The sequence below is a fragment of the Benincasa hispida genome, chromosome 6, assembly GCF_027475165.1.
Source record: "Benincasa hispida cultivar pf3 chromosome 6, pf3_genome.v1.1, whole genome shotgun sequence".
NCBI classification, from domain to species: Eukaryota; Viridiplantae; Streptophyta; class Magnoliopsida; order Cucurbitales; family Cucurbitaceae; genus Benincasa; species Benincasa hispida.
In genome coordinates this window covers 18,628,993-18,642,544 of record NC_143483.1, presented here as the reverse complement: position 1 = coordinate 18,642,544, position 13,552 = coordinate 18,628,993, and the positions used below count along the sequence as shown (strand labels likewise).

Here is a 13,552-nt window from a genome sequence, read left to right as displayed (position 1 = left end):
TTAAATTTTGTGTACAATATAGTAGATAACTAAATTTTCAATTTTGTATTTAATAAATATTTCATTTCTTCAATTTGTTTTAAATTTCATGATCCACACTATAGATGTAAAATTGAAATTTTCAGGAATTTGTTAAACAAAATTTAAAATTTTATATAATAGATTGGTTAATTTCAAAAGAAATTGTATATGTGAGAAACCCCAATATATACAAAATTAAAAGTATCTTTTATACCAGGTGAGCTCAATTTTGAAGGTTCAATGATTACAACATTATTAAGAATTGTAGAAACCATGAAACGACCCTAAAACTAATTGTCATTTGTTGTCCTTGTCTTGTTTAAGGAAATTAAATGTGTCTCCATGACAATATCCTTAACATGTAGTAATAATTAGGACCAAATCGTTACTTTTATGAACGTTTAGGGATTAAAAGTGATTTTTAACCTAATAATATTTAATAAAAGAACATAAATACAAAATATTCAAATTAAAAAAAAACATAAAAATAAAATTCTCTCACAATCTTATTTTAGGGAAGTTTTGTAACGACAAGATCCTTACATAATAAGGTCCGACCGCTACGACATGCATACTTAGATTTTTCTATCATGGGATACATTTTAGTAAAAAATTCAAAAGAACACGTCTAAATTTTATGAATTAAGTAGCAAAACTATACAAAAGTCTATTTTATAAAACACCAGGATTCTTAAACATTAACGTAGTGGAACAAAATGCCTATATGACCAAAATAGTGAGTTTGATGGTTGGCCCCTTGAGCAACGTCCAGCCATACCACCTACGCTGTGTCCTTACTTACAAAGGCTATAAAATAGGATGAGTATATAATATACCTAGTAAGTAGTTCTTACTTAAGATAGTGACCAAATGCACAGTCACATGCAACATGTCATGAAAACATATGATTATGACCCAAAACATAAACTTATAGTAACATGTGGTGGTCGGTTATGCTTCCAACGTAAGTTCCTCCTGTTGGGGTTGATGCCCTAAAGTCTCGTGTCCTGTAGTTTGTAAACGGTCTGTACGAACGCTTGTGTTGTATAATATATGATATTTACTTCACATCTTGATTTTGATAAGTTGTTTGTTTTAATTTGCTTTACCACAAACCAATAAACATAAAATCCCTGGTTATTTGTATGTAACTTAAGCATGTATGTGGTGACATACAAATGGATCATGTCTTAAGTGATAACCAAAATGGTCTGTAGTATATGGATATAGGAGGGAAACCTTATCCTGGTAATGCTATGGATGCAGCCCGCTTTGTGGAATGGTCACAAGTGTTGTGACTTGTCACAGATGGTCTGATGCTGATCATTCATGTAGGGGACATGCAAGCGGGGGCGTCCTATATAGAGAGTTTGTATAAGATCTGACCACGAAGTGTTAACGTCTCATTATATAACACCGTGCATGACAAATACTTCACTTCACTAGGATGACCATAGGTAACATGACCTCAATTCTGAGTGAGTTGGGAGTTTCTATCATTGAGGGTGATCCTTTGATTTGTATGGGTGCGAGTGGCCAGGTCGTCGATTCAAACCTACCATTTTGGGGATTCGTCTAATTTGGGAGCTAGGAACTCAGCTACACAAGATGGAATTCACTCCTTCCTCGAAGCAGGGACAAGTAGATAGATAGTTTCCTTAAGGGCTGATTCTAAGGCTTGAACGATGTAGCGCCATACACCGTTCATGGTGTTCGGGGTGTTCGTGACCTTGGCGATCGCTTGGTTCGAGTGATTGTGCAGTGTAGTGGACATGTTGGACGAGCGTTCATGTGTTGCTGTGTTGCTGTGATCGAGCGTTCATGATCAATGAGCTTTAAGATGAGTTTGGAAAAATGTGTTACTCTTGTCCTTGATCATTTGTATAGCATGCTGTAATTTATGTATTTTGCATAACTATATGTTTCCATTTGTGATTGTAATTGTAAAGTTCATATACGATTGTAATTTGGAATTATCTTTCCTCTACTCATGGAAATTCTCATGTTCGATTTCCTTCAAAGGTGAGATAAACTACTTACCTTTACTGCAATCCTAATTATTTCTTATGGTTTGGTCTTGAAATGATTTTGATTTTTTTTTTCTTTCCAACAAAGTGCCCCACTTCTCTATTTATAGGGAAGTTTTAACCGATCTCTTTTTTTTTTTTTTTTTATTATGTTTATCTCTTTTTTTTATATATATTTATCTTCTCTATTTTTTTTATCTTCTCTTTTTTTATATATATATTTATCTTCTTTTATATTTGTCTTCATTTTTTCTTTCTTTTTTCTTTATTTTCTTTTATAATAATCTTTTTTTAATGTTTATCTTCTTATATATTTATCTTTTTCTTTTTCTTTTTGAATGTTTATCTTCTTTTATATTTATATTTTTTTATATTTATCTTCGTTTATATTTATCTCCTTCTCTTTTTATGTTTATCTTTTGTTATATTTATCTTTTTCTTTCTTTTTTTTAATGTTTATTTTCTTTTATATTTATCTTTTCTCTTTTTTTTTTAATATTTTTTTTTTTTTATATTTATCTTTTTCTTTCTTTCTTTATTTTATATTTATCTTTTTTTTAATGTTTACCTTCTTCTTCTTCTCCTTTTTCTTTTCTTTTTTATGTTTATCTTCTTTTATATTTTTTTTTTTAATGTTTAACTTCTTTTATATTTATCTTTTTTTTTAAAAAAAAAAAAATCATTATTATCTTAAATCTTCTACATAATATTATTTATTATTATTATTATTATTTCTATTTTTATCTTCTTTAAAATATTCTTATATTGTCATTATTATATTTTCTAGATTTTTTTCCTTACTTGGATATTTGCTTAATTTTTAAATCAATATTATGTTTGTTAGTTATTTAATGACTGATAAGATTTATAGGTCAAATTTTAAACTTAGTGACTTAAACTTAGAATTTGTTTAATAATAACTAGATTTAATCTTGAACTTTAATTAACATTCATTATTTAATTTCCTATAATGTTTGTATACAACTTGAGTTGTTACATTCTTCTCCCTTAAGAACTTTTGTCCTTGAAAGTTTCTTGGTCCCTAAATAGACAAGGGTATGTGGTTCTCATTTCCTCTTTTCGTTCCCATGTTGCTTCTTTTACTCGCTGATTCCTCCAAAGAACTTTTACTAATTTCTCGATTATGAAGTGACTTCTTTTCTCTTGCTAGGATGCAAACTGGAGTCTCTTCATATTCCAAGTTTTCACTTATTTGTAGGGGTTCATAGTTTACTACATGTGATGGATTAGGCACATATTTTCAAAGCATAGATACATGAAAGACATTATGTATTGTAGAAAGGGTTGGTGGTACTGCCAATCGATAAGTTACTTGGCCAACGCTCTAATATTTCAAAAAGTCCAATAAAGTGGGGGCTAAGTTTGCCTTTTCGTCCGAAACATATAATGCCTTTTATTGGTGCTACCTTTAGAAATACGTGATCTCCTATTTTGAATTTCAGCTCTTTTCGTCAATTGTCAGCATAACTCTTTTGTCTGCTTTGAGTTGTTCGCATTCTTTCCCGAATTAACTTAATTACCTCCGTTGTTTATTGCACCAACTTAGGTCCCAATAGTGTTCGCTCCCCTACTTCATCCCAATGTACTGGGGATTTTCACTTCTTTCCATATAGGGCTTCAAAGGGAGTCATACCAATCGTTGCCTAATGATTATTATTATAGGAAAACTCTATAAGGTGGAGTTGTAAATCCCACGCTCCAGTAAAATCCAAAGCACATGCCCTCAACATGTCTTCTAGGATCTTATTAACTCGTTCTATTTGGCCATCAGTTTGTGCATGGAAAGTTGTACTGAAATTTAGTTGGGTGCCCTGCTTTCTACAAACTCTTTCAGAACTTGGAAACAAAACGAGGGTCCCAGTCCAAAACAATTGATACTGGGACTCCATGTAACCAGATGATCTCTTTTAAGTACATTTGAGCCAGTGCTTCCATAGTGTAAGTAGTATTGCAGGGTAGGAAATGGGCCGACTTGGTGAATCGATCCACAATCACCCAAATCATGTTGTGGCCTTTAACAGTTCTCGGGATTACTGAGATGAAGTCCTTGGAAATATGCTCCCATTTCCATTCTGGAACATTTAAAGGCTGGAGGAGTCTTTGTGTCATTGCCTTAGAGCTTTCACCTGTTGACAAACCAAACATACTTACATAGTCGGCTATGTCCCTTTTCATGTTATGCCACCAATAATGAGCTTTCAAGTCTTTATACATCTTGGTACTCCGAGGATGTATTGAAAAGCATGACATGTGGGCTTCCTTCAATAGTTCTTTCTTGATTTCTTCATCATCTGGTACACATAGACGCCCACGGTAGAGGAATGCAAAGTCTGGGGCTGTAGAGAATTCACTAGTTTCTCTAATCTCTGATTGCAGTTGTTTGTTTAGGTATTTATCTGTTTATTGTGCATCAATTATCGTTTGCCTTAAGTAGGACTTGCAGTTAGTTATACTATTCGGGTTGTGATGGTTTCTGGTATTAGTGAGATCTCAGCTCTTTCTAGGTCATCCATTATGTGTTTGAAGATGGTACTCAGAGCTGCCGAGCTAACTTTCAGCTAAGAGCATCAGTCACAATGTTAGCTTTTCCTGTATGATAGAGGATCTCACAGTCATAGTCTTTGACCAATTCTAGCCATCTTCTTTGCCTCATATTTAACTCCTTCTAGGTAAAGAAGTACCTAAAGCGAAAACTACTGTTGCTAACCCCAAGTCATGGACAAGGTAGTTTTGTTCATAAGGTTTAAGTTGTCTTGAAGCATATGCTATTACTTTATCGTGCTGCATCAAGACAAACCAAGCCCCTTCTTCGATGCGTCACTGTAGACAGTTCAACCCCCTGATCCGTCAGGTATAGTGAGAATAGAGGTTGTGGTCAATCTTTCTTTTAGTTCCTAGAAGCTTTGTTCACATGCTTGGTTCGAAACAAAAGGATTATTCTTCTTGTGAGGTTAGTTAAGGGTAATGCTATACTTGAGAAATTCTTCACAAATCGTCTATAATATCCTACTAATCCAAGAAAGTTTCGCACATTACTGACCGTTGTTGGGCAAGGTCACTTGCTAACTGTTTCAATCTTAGCAGGATCCATTGAGATTTCTTCTTGTTTTACAATATGCCCTCGGTAGGCAACTTATTGCACCCAAAACTCACACTTGGAGAATTTGGCATACAATTTATTTGTTCTCAATGTAGAAAGGACATCCCTAAGATGTTTTCCATGTTCTGCCTAAGGCTTGGAATATACCAGGATATCATCTATGAACACAATTACGAAGTTATCAAGATAGTCCTTAAAAATTCTATTCATCAAATCCATGAAGGCTATTGGGGCATTAGTTAATCCAAAGAGCATCACAATGAATTCATAATGCCCATATCTTGTTCGAAAAGTAGTATTAGAAATATCAGATTCCTTGATTCGTAGTTAATGATATCCAGATCGTAAGTTTATTTTGGAGAATACTGAGGCTCCTTGTAATTGGTCAAATAAATCATCAATGTGGTGGAGTGGGTATTTATTCTTTATTGTCAACTTCTTTAACTCTCGATAATCTATATATAAACGCATTGATCCATCCTTTTTCTTAATCAATAAGACAGATACCCCCCATGGAGACACGCTAAGGCATATAAATCCCCTATCTAACAATTCTTGTAATTGTATTTGAGTTCTTTTAACTCTGCATGCGCCATTCTATATGGTGCTTTAGATATTGGTTCAGCTCCGGGAATTAGGTCTATACAAAATTCTATTTCTCAACTAGGTGGCACACTTGGAAGCTCTTCTGGAAATACATATTCAAACTCTCTTATTATAGGAATGGCCTTAAATTCATCCTTTTGGTTTCGTAAATCCACCATGCTCGCTAGATATACCCAAGCCCCATGGTTGAGGAAATGCTTAGTTTTTAAGGCTTAAATTATTCTTGGGACTGATTGTATATTAGAACTCTTAAATTTAAATTTGGTTCCTGTTGGAAAGGTGAATATGACCCCTTTATTATGGCAATCTATGCTTGCATAGTTTGCTGCTAATCAGTTCATACCTAGTATTATGTCAAAATCACTTATGTCTAGGATGATAAGAGTCACCCCTAGTTTATGTCCTGATGCTGACAACTTGCAGTTTTCCACCGCTGAGCTGGCCAATATAAATACTCCGGCAGGAGTAGCTACGGATAGAATGTAGCCTAAGGGCTTTATGTTAGTTGAGCATGTTTTGCAAATATTATAGAGATGAATGAATGACTAGAGCCCGAATCAAATAAAGTGAAGGCATGATACCCAAGGATGGGTAATATACCCGTAACAACTGTATCTTGGTTCTCTGCCTCTTGACATGTAACAGCAAACACCCGTCCTTTCTATTGTTGGGTAACCTTGTTATTGGTAGGCTGGGTGGTCTAAGCGGTTGATACTTCGGTGACGAGCTTTGGGAAGCATTTGCATAGTGACCTGTCTGGCCACAATGTAAACATACTCTTAAGTTTCGAAGACATTGCCCCTGATGGTATTTTCCATAATTTTCACACTTAGGATATGAGAAAATTTGGTTCATCTATTGTGATTGTACATCCTGAGTGCCTGGGTAGTTTTAGTTTGCCATTATGAACATTGGAAGCTTTGTTGGTTGAATTCCTCTTTTGATTTGGCATTAATCCTCATTCAGGAATTAAGGTTTTGGCAGCGAGATTTACTCCCATGAGTAAGACCAACTCGAGGGCAAGTGCATACTCTTTGTGTCAGAAGGCAGTGACCGTGCCTCGAATGCCTTTTCTTAATCCCTAGATAAACCCTTCCACCTCCTCTTCTGTGTCTACTAGTCGGGGAGCAAAATGAGACAAGTAATCGAACTTCCATTCATACTCCACCATCGACATGTTCCCTTGACGAAGATTAAGAAATTCCACTTCCTTCAGGTATCTTACTGTCAATGGGAAATACTTGTTGTAAAAAGCCTGACTAAATTGCTACCACGAGATCGAACCCTTGATTGTTCTTTGTGTGGATTCCCAGTAAAACTTTGCATCACCTCTTAGCATGAAGGTGGCATAATTTATATTCTGTTCTTCTGGGATGTTCATGTGGCGGAAAATAGTTTCTATTTCTATTATCCAATTCTATGCTATAGTTGGATCCACGGGTGATTCGTCAAATATTGAAGGATTAAACTTCCTGAATTCTCGAATGATTTTCAAGTCATTTGTATCATTGATTATTGGTGCAGTTAACGAGGTTATGCTTCCATTATCCATATTTTGTATTAGTATTTGTAGTACTTCTGGTGTAAGTAACACATAAGGCATTTGTCCATGTCCTAGATTTTGATCCCCTGTGGGTTCATTTCGAGATCTGCCTTGTCGTGTTGGAACTTGTTGTGGTGCCATCTGGTACAAACATTCTTTCATAACAAGAAATCTAATCCTACATTTTTATTTATTTATTTATTTACTTATACTTATGTTTACTAAATTATTTACTAAATTACTTATTTGAAAATTTCACTTACCAGCGTATTTAGCATAACTATTGGCATCACTTAACAGACCGAACCATCAAACACCACAACTCTTCTAATACAATAGAGTCTATTTGGCCCAAATGCTCTGATACCAAACTGTAACGATTAGATCCTTACATAATAAGGTCTGACCGCTACGATATGCATACTTAGATTTTCTATCATGGGATGCGCTTTGGTAAAAATTTCAAAAGAACAGTTCTAAATTTTATGAATTAAGTAGCAAAACTATACAAAAGTTTATTTTACAAAACACCAGCATCCTTAAACATTAGCGTAGTGGAACAAAATACCTTATGACCAAAATAGTCAATTTGATGGTTGGCCCCTTGAGCGACGTCCAGTCATGCCACCTCCGCTATGTCCTTACTTACAAAATCTATAAAATAGGATGAGTATATAATATACCCAGTAAGTAGTTCTCACTTAAGGTAGTGACCAAATGTCTCACATGCAACATGTCATGAAAACATATGATTGGGATCCAAAACATAAACTTATAATAACATGAGGTGGAGGTTATGCTTCCAACGTAAGTTCCTCCGCTCTAGTAGAAAGATGAGGACCTAAGCGAAAACTAACCCATCTGATGATTAGCGGGTCATGCAATCAGTAAAACCAGAGTCGCGTCTAACATCAACCATTAGCATAAACGTAAGACTAGACTAGAGGGGTGCAACCAAAGGCTGGCAATGGGGCCGGACCGGAGCAGGGGGGCATCCCCCGTCCCCGGCCTCGTGGAGGAAATTATCCCCCATCCCCACCCCCGTCCCCACCATTTGAAGGTGAGGATTCCCCATTTGTTTAATTAAAATTTTATTAGTCCACAAAAAATCCATTAAATAAGTTTATCGAATTTCTTGTTTTTTTTTAATTCTAGTGATTTTATTTAAATTTTGACTAATGCACAACGAATGAACAAAAAACAATAGACTATTCTATGAAATAAACATAATTGACAATTAATTGACAATCAATTGACAATTTAAAAAGCTAATAAATCTATTAAATAAATTTACAATTTAAAATTCAATAAAGTTTGAATAAGGAAGTCAATTAAAGGCAAACATCTTATACATTCAAATAAGTTTACAACTTAAAATTCAATAAAGCTCGTCCTTCTCTCTTCAACGACTTCACAATCAAATCTTTCACCTTTCTTGGCATCATCTTATCCTTAGTTGTATTCATTCCTACATTTAAAATGTAATAAACAAATAATGTCACAAAAAAAAAAAAAAACTAGACCACAAATAATGTTAATCCTTGAGCATACCTTAGTTACCATGCCATCTTCATCAAAATCATCTGCATCTTCTAAAACAGTTGCTAAATGTGTAACCATTTCTTCAGACTTGGACTTCATTTTCAAAGCATTCAAACATATTCAAAACATTCAACCCCAAAATTGAAAGCATTCAAATTTCAAACATACACAAACATATTTTCCAAATATATTCAAGTCTAAAATTCAAAAAATTCAAATATTAAATATACACGAACATATTTTTCAAACATATTCAAGCCTAAAATTCAAAACATTCAAATATCAAACATACACAAACATATTTTTCAAACATATTCAAGCCTAAAATTCAAAACATTCAAATATCAAATAGACACGAACATATTTTTCAAACATATTCAAGCCTAAAATTCAAAACATTCAAATATAAAACATACACAAACATATTTTTCAAATATATTATTTATTAATTTCAAGCATACTTTTCAAAAATATCAAACGGCCAAACAGGAGAACGAAAGAAAATTTTTACCGAGACCGGCTTGAACTTTGAAGTCTTGGAAGTTGAACGGATAGATCTCGCCTCTCGGAATAGCACACAAAGTCTATTTTTTTCAAAAGAAAAACAACACAAAACAATCAAAATATATAAAAAAAACAAAGACTCATGATCTAAACAAAGTTCAAGTCGGAAGTATCTTCACCTGAAAGTGGCGGACGGATGCGGAGCAGATCTGTCTTCGGTCTTCAATGGTGTCAGACGGATACGGACTCGCGGAGGCTGGACGCGGACGGAGGCGGGTGGGCGCGGACGTTGGATGCAGATGGAGGCGGACGCGAGCTGGGTAGACACGGAGGCTGGAGACTCTGACTGTCTTCAATGGTTGAAGACTTTTCACGACTTCACCTGGAGCAGTGGAGGGAGTTGGATTCGGCAGTAGGCTATGATCGTTTTAGGGATTTAGTTTTAGGTATTTAGTAATTTTTGACAGAAAGGAGGGAAGAGAGGAGAAGATTTTGGGCTTTTCTAATTTTGGGTTTTTGGGTTTTTTACTTTTTCATTTTGGGCGTTTTTATAAACATATTACATATATACAAATTAATAAGTTTATAGAATTTCTAAATATATATATATATATATATATATATTTATAAAAATATATATATAAATTCGGGGTTGGGGTCGGGGCGGGGATACTGTCCCCGTCCCCGCCCCATCCCCGGACTGGGCCCCGAATAAATTCTCCGGTTTGACCCCATCCCCGGTCATACCAGGGAATCCCCGACCCGAACGGGCGGGTCCCCGCACAGATTTTTTTACCAACCCTACTACAACCATACATACCCTGCTAGTCCCTAGCATAAACATAACGTAAGATTAGGCCTAGAGGGGTGCAACCATACATGCCCTGTCAATCCTGGAAGCATAACCTATACCTAATTAAAACTTGATCTTAACATAATCGTGAATAAACATAATGCATAGGGTCCCTTGTAAAGAAATGTGTTTTAAACATATAATGCAACATAACAATAAGAATATCATAAAACAACATATCAAAGGTACACTACCATAAAATACGTAAAGAGAAGGTGAAATAAACTATTTACCTTTATTGTAATCCTATTATTTCTTATGGTTTGGTCTTGAAATGCTTTTGATTCTTCTTTTTCTTTTTTTCTTTTTTTTTTTCCAACAAAATGCCCCACTTTCCTATTTATAAGGAAGTTTTAACCGACCTCCCTTTTTTTTTTTATGTTTATCTTTATATATATATATATATATATATTTATCTTCTCTCTTTTTTTAATGTTTATCTTCTCTTATATTTATCTTCTCATTATATATATATATATATATCCTCTCCTTTTTTTCATTCTTTTTTGTTTATTTTCTTTTATATTAATCTTTTTTTTATGTTTATCTTCTTTTATATTTATGTTTATTTTTTTTTTAATGTTTATCTTCTTTTATATTTATCTTTTATATATATATTATCTTTTTTATATTTATCTCCTTCTTTTTTTATGTTTATCTTCTGTTATATTTATCTTTTTCTTTTTTTTTTAATGTTTATTTTCTTTTATATTTATCTTTTCTCTTTTTTTAAAAAAATATATTTATCTTCTTTTTTATGTTTATCTTTTTCTTTTTTTCTTTCTTTTATATTTATCTTTTTTTTTAATGTTTATCTTCTTTTTTTTTCTAATTTTTTTATTTTTTATGTTTATATTGTTTTATATTTATCTTTTTTTCTCTTTTTTAATGTTTAACTTCTTTTATATTTATCTCTTTTTTAAAAAAGAATATCATTATTATCTTAAACTTTCTATATTTTATTTTTTTTATTTTTTTTATTTTTTTTTTATTATTATTATTATTATTATTATTATTATTTTCCATTTTCTTCAAAATATTCTTATATTATCATTATTTTATTTTCTAGTTTTTTTTCCTGGATATTTGCTTAATTTTCAAATCAATATTATGTTTGTTATTTATTTAATGATCAATAAGATTTATAGGCCAAATTTTAAACTTAGTGGCTTAACTTAGAATTTGTTTACTAATAACTAGATTTAATCTTGAACTTTAATTAAACATTCATTATTTAATTTCCTATAATGTTTGTATACAACTTGAGTTGTTACAAGTTTAATCAATGAGATGAGATGGTGTTTTATTTTATGCCTTTTTTCAGATCAAACTCATGAATCTTTTTCTTTAGTGGTAAATTCTACCATGTTGATCTTAATTTTGGATTATTATTAGGAAAATTTTTATAAATAGAAAAAATGTTCAACTATTTACATAAATAACAAAAAAAACATACTAATTGATATTGATAGACTTCTATCAGCGTCTATCACAGTATCAATGATAGTCTTTTATCAGTTTCTATCACTGATAGATTTCTATCGATCTCTATCAAAGAAGATTACATTTTGCCATTTTATGTAAATAGTTTTCCTTATTTTAAATAAAACCTAGAAACCATTCATAAAGGTGATGCCAAGACATGTAAAGATTTGATGGTATCAGAATATACAAATTTATATGGCTAACACTCGATGATCTCTTTTGTTCCTTGTTGAAATATACTTGTTTGTTTCTTATAAGAAAAATGCTTAGGAAAAAAATTATGAATAAATTGTTTGGTTCTATAATTCTACTCATCTAAAAGCATACCTTAAGACATCTATTTGGACTTGTAAACAATGATAGCACCAAAAATTTGTTATTTTCCTCTTCTTAATTCTAGGTCATTACTATGTTTAATGTGTTTATTTAGTGATTTTGTAGGTATTGAATATCTTGGAGGGAATCGGTTGTTATGAGTTATTTGGAGTTAATTTGAAGCAATTAAGAGCTAATTTGGAACCATTAGAAGCTAATTTGAATAATCAGGCTTCAAATGGACGTGAAAGGACCAAAATGCCCCTGCACGAAGCTTACTGATATTTGCAGCCTGAGCTTCCCTACTCTGCTGTATTTCTTGTAGCAATTTATCTTCAATCGAAGTATCATACGCCTTCCCTTCTCCAAACCCACGAGGCCTCACCGCATGCCACTCTCTCATATTCTTCAACGACAAAAGAATCTCATCTTCATCCTCATCCTGGAAATCATCCTCATCCTCATCGAAAAAATCATCGAACTCAATGTCGGAATTACTCTGCTCAGTGAGGGAAATGCCACCTTTCGCAGACCTCTTCATGGCGAAAGCAGGAAACCCCATTGGTCCAGAGCCATGGACAAGAGAGAAACTGAAATGGGGTGGCCGGAAATTTGTCGAATTGAGAGAATTGTAATGGCAACAGTGTTGCACTAACGGCCAAATCGTGATGAAATGACATTGAAGGGACGGGGAATCGAACATTTCTGGTCCACTCTGATAAACGATTTTCCCACTGAAGATGAAGATAAGAGGCAGTTTTGCAAGGTGGGTTACGAAAAGTATCTGACTTTCTCATTACATGATCATATTAATTATTAGAGATCCGAATGAACATCTGGTGTTGTGGTGTAGTTAGTTATCACGTCAGTGTAACACACTGAAGGTCTCCGGTTCAAGTCCGGGCGATACCATGATTTTTCTTTCCAAATTTTTCCTCTTTTTTTCTTTTTTAACTTTGTTTTTCCTCTGAATCAATAGTGAATTTTTCACTTTTTTTTCCTTTAGAAGAACTTCCTACCTTATTTAATTATGTGGCATGAACACTTTTCAATAAAAATTAAAAAACTTAGTGACAAAAATGGTAATTCCCAATTTTATTATCTTACGTTCAAGTGCTCTTTCAATATATATATATATATATAGCAAGTGCTATTTTTATATTTCCCCAAATTTGTATGATACTAGCTAGTTGATAACTATGTGTGTTGCACATGTTCGTATAACACTAATGTCAATTGAGAACTAAAAAAATACCCAATTCCAGTATCACATGCAGTATGCAAAAATATTTAGAGGCAATAACCTATAGAAATACAATCTAACCAATGGGAGCATTAAAACTGTGAAGAAGTTGGACAATTGACTTAGCATTTAGCCGTTTCCATCTGTTTCCACCAACTAGTACTTGCAAGTGAGGAGAATCATACACCTAACAAATCAAAAAACATAAAAGATTAAAAATAAATTAAATAAATGGGGATTTTAAAAAATAGAAAAATAAGGAAAACTATTTGATGTATGTATTGCAATTATA

At 33.0% G+C, this 13,552-nt stretch overlaps 1 long non-coding RNA gene across 2 annotated transcripts; it reads right to left on the bottom strand.

Annotated features, from left to right (window-relative positions):
- Nucleotides 1–8,634: 8,634 nt before the first annotated feature.
- On the bottom strand, nucleotides 8,635–10,584 carry LOC120079587 (uncharacterized). 2 transcript variants are annotated; one of them, XR_016530308.1, is made up of 5 exons: nucleotides 10,451–10,569; nucleotides 9,544–9,781; nucleotides 9,372–9,444; nucleotides 8,870–8,953; nucleotides 8,635–8,786 (listed from the first exon to the last, which is right to left on the bottom strand). It is a non-coding gene; the product is annotated as an uncharacterized LOC120079587 (long non-coding RNA). The 2 variants fall into 2 exon arrangements; XR_016530307.1 differs by having other exon boundaries at nucleotides 8,636–8,786; nucleotides 9,544–9,746; nucleotides 10,451–10,584.
- Nucleotides 10,585–13,552: the final 2,968 nt, after the last annotated feature.